This window comes from Equus asinus, chromosome 25 (genome assembly GCF_041296235.1).
Source record: "Equus asinus isolate D_3611 breed Donkey chromosome 25, EquAss-T2T_v2, whole genome shotgun sequence".
In the NCBI taxonomy this organism is placed as follows: Eukaryota; Metazoa; Chordata; class Mammalia; order Perissodactyla; family Equidae; genus Equus; species Equus asinus.
Genome location: NC_091814.1, coordinates 32,061,013 through 32,067,501, shown reverse-complemented (window position 1 = coordinate 32,067,501; position 6,489 = coordinate 32,061,013).

The window sequence follows — 6,489 nt, the reverse complement described above, 5'->3', positions numbered from 1 at the left end:
CTTTGTAATGCTATTCTCTTTGCCTGAAATGTCTTTTGCTTCCATTTTTCTATCCAGAAAATTGCTATTGACCTTTAGAGGTCATCTTAAACACCCCACTCCTCCTTTGTGAAGACTTCCTGTGAGGAAGTGCCCAGAAGGCCACATGGTCTAGAAACCCCCAAAGATGCAAATGGTCCCCTTGAGAACAAAGAGCCATCAATTGTTCTACACCTCATAGTTGGTCCCAGGGTCTTTCCAACTGGTGATAATTTGTAAAAGCTCCTCAGCTTTCCCAATAAATGGGGACAAAATATAAACATTAATGAGATAATGTCTGTAAATAAAATTAGATTATACATAAAAAACACATTTGAATGGAGTTATTGATGTTAATAAGTAGTAGGTATTATTCCAGTTGTTATTATTGTTAAGGAAAATATGTTCAGGGAAGAAGAATATATTAGGGCCATAGGGTAGTGGAAGGTAAGAGACGTGGTTGGAAAAGCTGGCTACGGCCGGAAAGGGGCCTTCCAACTGGTCTCCTTGCTTGGGCCTTTTCTCTCTTCTCAAACACAGCAGCCAGAGCAATCCTACAAAACAAGTCACCATATGTTACTCTTCTGCTCAAAAGCCCCTAGTGGTTCCCTATTATTCCCAGAGGAAAAGCTAGTCATTATCTCTCAGACCTCACATCCCAACACCCACCCCTCACTCCTCACTCTGCTCCAGCCGCTGAGCCTCATTCTGAACTCCTTGCTCGTCCTTTAACAGGCAAGGATGCTCTCGCCTCAGCCTCAGGGCCTTTTCACTTGCCAGCCCCTCTTTCTGGAAGGGTCTCCCCTCTGCTATACACAGGCCTCCCTCCATCACTTTTGTTGACCTTAAACCAACAGATATCAGTTATTTCTCCAGCAAAATATGAGTGTATTCAGGAGCAGCAAAGAATTGCACTTCAGGGTCTTCAACCACGGCGAGTCACATCCATGTGAGTCCTGCAGCAGCAAGGGAGGAGAAACTGATAGGGGGGAACAGGGAGCTGGGAGGGCTATTGTAAACACAGAGGTCAAAGTGTAGCGGCTTTTCATTGGCTGAGTTGCGACAGTCTCTCATTGGCTGAGCTTCTTGTCCATCAAGAAGACAAGTCTTCTTTCTGTTGGGCTCCGCTATGGAGGTAGAGTGTGAGAACTACCCCTTTTGGTCTCTTGACTCCATTTTAACGAGGTTTCGGTTTATTAGTTTCTACAGTTTCTGAGATCCCTATCCAAACGTCCTCTTCTCCCTGGTGAGTCTAAAATGTTACTTCCCCTCTACCTCTCCCTTTCCTAACTTCCTTCTACTGCCTTGCTGTTCTCCTTAGAACTGAGCACCAACTAACATGCTTCTTTTACTTTTATCTTTTTTATGGTCCGTCTCCTCCGCTAGAATATAAGCGCCATGCGAGGAGAAGTTTGTATCTGTCTGTTTTGCTCACTACTGTATCCCCAGCACCTAGAACAGAGCATGGCACACAGTAGGTACACAGTATACATCTGTTGGATAAGTCAATAAAGTTGCTTGATTCAATGAACATTAAAATCACAGAATGTGTGAATGGATCAGAGTCACTGACAGCTGTAGGATACATTAGAATAGGGCTGGAAGCTGGGGGATAGAGGGTAGTCACAATAGTAGAAGGATGCGTGAGTGAAAGTTTAAACAGAGGACTTTGGTAGGAGTAGAAGACGACAATAGGAAGCTGTAAGTTTCATGAGGACAGGGGTTTTGTCTGGCATATAGTAGGCGTTCAATAAATATTTACTGAACAATGCGTGAAGGAATGATGCTTGTATCTCACGTGGGACAGACCCAGTGCTCTGGTCTGGGTCTGTCTTAGAAAACACCTGAACTCTTTTTGCTCCTGACTCCGGGGTTTTCCTGGCCAGGGGTTACATGAGATCAACACTGAGCTCCTGCATTTGAATGTACAGCTTCCCTTCCTTCCTTGATTTGGCTTACCCTCCATGGCGTTTAGTCACCTTTTAGTCCTCGGCTTAGCTCAGACAAAGCTGGAGTTCAGGCTGTAAGAACTGAGGTGGGGTTTGAGCTGTAGCTATCTAGGGGCAGAGATGAGAGTGAGTGACCTTTCTGAATACTATACAACTAAAGTTTTAGACACTGTGAAGAAATTAGTGTAGAAGGGAGCCCAAAGGACTTCCCTTGCCAGTCCAGAGCCACTCAAGAGTAGAAATCCTTACCTTTTCTGCAGAACCATAGGTTATTGGGTCAGAGGCTAATCTAGGTTGAGGCTGGGTATGTGGTGGAGGGGTGGAGGGGTGGGGCTGCTGCTCAGTCAAAGAACCACACTCATTTATACTCTCCCTTGTCTGCCCTTTAGTTAGCCACATCTCCTCAAAGGAATTATTCACTAGGCTCTGAGAGCCACACTTAGGGGATCCCCACAATTAGGGGACCTTGCCCCTAATCCAATTAACAGAAGTGAGATGCTTCGTATCCTCCCTACCCCAAGAAGAAATATATAGTAACCCATTTCTGAATTCTGCAGATTTTTACTGAGTGAATGCCAGGTGCCTAGAACTGTGTCAGATCCTTGCCTAAAGATGGGAGGGTGCAGCAGTGGAGAAAAATAAGATTGGCTGAGACTGATTGTTGCTTCATTTATTTCATTTACTCTAGTCAATCTTGTGAAACAGGGAGTATCCTCATGCACGAGATGAGTAAACTGAGGTCCAGCTAGCTCATACAACTAGGAAATGAGAGAAAGGAAATTTGAGACGTTTTGACTCATTCCAAAGCACAGGCTGTTTTTCCGAGGACATCAGTGCTGCCTCTAAAATTTAAGCATAGAATTGGGAATTGTTACAACTAGAAGGTGATTATGGCATTTGCACAGCTCCTTCAGATAAAGGGGTCCAGGCTCAGATACCAGTGGGGACAAGCTCTGTTGTCACAGAGTGCCAAAGAAAGGTCTGACACTCAGATATCCCAACTTCCAAGTGCTCTTTCCTCAAAAAAAAGTAATGATAATAATAACATTTTTTCTTAAATATTATGTATATCTGCTTTAGAATCAAATAGTACTGAAAGCTTTATAACCAAAACATCAGCCCTCCCCACTCCTTATTTTTGTTGAAGTAATATTTCATCTCCTAATGTTTTTGTTGAAATCCCTCATCCCTTCTTTTCTTCCCTCCCATGCCTTTTGTCCTCTCTTAACCTTGTGAGTTAATATCTTCTTCAATTCCTTCATTATCATTGTACTGGGTGGTCGGGGGAGGGAGAAGAGAGAAAACACATTTGGTCAATCAGTCTCATTGAAAAGAAGTCCAGTTTCTTACTACACTGTCCCCAGAAGATTCTGTATCCCCAGACAAGTCATTCTTCTGAAGTCCACACATTGGCCGGTGCTCATGTAGTTTACCCTGAGCCTAGCCCTGTGCTAGGAGCTCCCGGCTTACAAGTGTTCCTGTCTGGCCTGTGCCTTGCTGCCCTCAGGGACTTGACTGAGGGCTGGAGAGAATGATCTACATGAGGAAACAAAGAGCAGACAGCCGCAGTGATGATCCCTCCTGCCCACAAACCACTTGACCAATTTCAGAGAGCTTTCTCATCCACCATCTCACTTCACAGCAGCCTATGATCACCAAGGTTGTTTGGTGCTGCCCATGAAGTCAAAATCAGGACTCTGCTCTGTCCCAACAGGGCAGCACATTTGAACTCAGAACTGTGAACCCTCACATTCATGGTAGTTGTACTTTCTTATTTGGTTCTTTTGTCGGCAGGGCCAATGGAAGCTTGCTTTGCCAGGTGAGATGGAAGTGGACTCTCAGATTGGCACTGAAAAGGAAGAAGAATGGAGGGGGGGGTCCCAGGGGGGCCACTTACTTCCCAGTGATTTTCTGGGCCTTTTTCCTCCTCCTTTTCCTCCCAAGTTTCGAATAAAGACAGTTTCTTCTTTGAGAACGCTTACCAGTGCTCAGCTTGGTTCAAGGATAAAAAGAGAGTCAGAAATGAATAATTCTGAATACTTTACTGTGGAATTCTCCTAATGTCCCAAACTGAAGTCTGTTTCGTTGCCTGGGTTGGAAAGTAAGATTCATTATGAATTTATTTCTCCCGCAACTTCTGCTGCAGAAATCTCCATGATTCTAGGATTTGGATGCATTCTAGGATGCAGTCTATGCAGGGTAAAGGGACAGAGGAAGGGACAACAAGCAATGCATGTTACAATTTAGGCTATAGTTTAGGCCATGTGTTAGACTCATCTGTAGCTCCAGTACCTTGAAATACTTAGATGGACCCAGAGATAAATCAGAGTGGAGAAAGGATTTGGAGTAACTAGATGGCTCCAAAATGCCTCCCAGAAGGCTGATTGGAGTCTGAGTTCCTCTCAGACAGCACAGAATTGGATTGTTTAACTTGATGTCCCCACCCCCTCTTCAGCAGCCCCACCAACATGCAGCCCAGTCTCGGAGATTATCATCACTGACTCCAAGCACACTAAGCTCTCCACTGTACCGAGCCATTGGGAGAATTCCCAGTTGTCCTGCCCTCTGCTCTGCCAAGAAGAGAGTGGAGTTTGGGTCACACGGCTTTATTGTCACATGTCTGATATTCAGAGGCAAAAGCCTCTGGGTGGTGGAAAAGACCCCTCCTCACCAGGTCAGAGCTGCCTGGGAGCAGGAGAGGGAATTCCCTGATGCCCTGTCGTCGTGAATCAGGGCCCCTGTGCTGAAACATACATCCCACTGCCTGAAACTCAGACTCACAAGTGAGTCAGCAATGCCCCACCTGAGCAGGGATGGAAGGCAAAACAATGGGAACAGCACAGGCCCAAGCCACTCTGGGGAGGTCTGAATCCTGAGAAAGCTCATCTGAGAACACAGAACTGATTCCTCCAGAGCCCTTGGAGGGACTCCCAGGACGTTCTTATTCCCCAGACCAAGCAGATGAGGTGTGTCTCAAGCAAAGAAGAACTCAGGGTGGCCTATTGCCACGTCTCATCGTTTGAAGAACTAGGAAGTTCCTCCTGATCTCTACCTTAATCCCTCTTGCTTTGTCCCCTTTTATTGATTCTTCAGTAGAGTGACACAAGAATTGCGACTTTGTTTGTTCACCATCGTATCAACAGTGCCTTAAATACATGGGTGATTTTTTCTTTCTTTTTTTTTTTTTAATATTTAATAACCAGGGCAGCACCAGCCAGAATAGACTCTGGCTGGGGTGCTGAGCAGGGTCCAAATGGAAAGAGTCCTGCGCTTAGGTTCTCTTCTTGACTTTGGGCTAATTTGCTATGGGACCTTGAGCAAATCACTTGACCTCCTTGAGCCTCGGTCTTGTCACCTACAAAAAGGGGGAATTTGGACTAGAGGTTGCAAACTCATATGCCTACAGGGTCAGGCAATTAAAGTAAATGAGTGAATCCAATAGGGTGGGGTTGTCCTGACTGTTACACATAGATTCCCTCTAAATGGGCAGCAGTTGCCAGATGGAACTGCTGACCCAGGCTGTCCAGAGCATTTAACTCTTCGAGAGATGCCGAGGATCTGGATGTCTATGTGAAATCTTCTGGTGTTTAAAATACTGCGTGGGTCAAACAAACATCTCTAAGCCAGTTTCACCCCTAGACTAGAGGATCTGAAGGGCCTGCCCAGCTCAAATTTTCTGATTCTAAAACATGTGTCTTCTGAAGAAGATCCTTAACAAATCACCTTAGTTATCGGGATTTCAGCTAGTGCTAAAGTGAATGCCTGTGTGTGGGCTCATACTTGTATGCCATTGGGCTTTTGGCTCTCCTCAAATGACACTCTCCTGGTGGTCTTCCCGCATCCCTCACACACCTGCAGTGGACTGTTTGCTCGGTCTCAGGAGCCCAGCCCTGGGCCAGATGGAAAATGCTGCTTGTCCAATGAGCTCATCAGCAGTAAAGAGCTGACTGTGCTGATGAGATAGCCCTTCCCCTGTGTGAAGGGAAGAGTGGCCACAGGCAGTGGCTGAGACAGAGGCTGGCAGAGTTAGGCTCAGGAACTTGCTGCCTTCCCAGGACTTTGCTGGCTATGTTCCTAAGCTGAATTGGAACTAGGAATCAAGTCCACATTATTACCAATGTGGAGCTCTCCAACCTACCTGTATTAGTTTGCTAGGGCCACCAGAACAAGGTACCACAGCCTGGGTGGCTTAAGCAACAGAAATTTATTGTCTCACAGTTCTGGAGGCCAGAAGTCCAAAATCAAGGTGTCTGTAAGATTGATTCCTTCTGAGGACTTTTGGGGCAGGATCTGTTCCAGGTCTTTCTGCTTGGCTTGTAGATGGCCACCTTTTCCCTGTATCTCTTGGCATCATCTTCCCTCTATGCCTGTCTGTCTCTGTGTCCAGCTTTCCCCTTTTTTATAAGGACACTAGCCATATGTGATTAGGGCCCGTCCTAATGACTTCACTTTAACTTGATCAACTTTATAAAGATTATTCCTCCAAGTAAGGTCACATTCTGAGATACCGGATGTGGTAAGA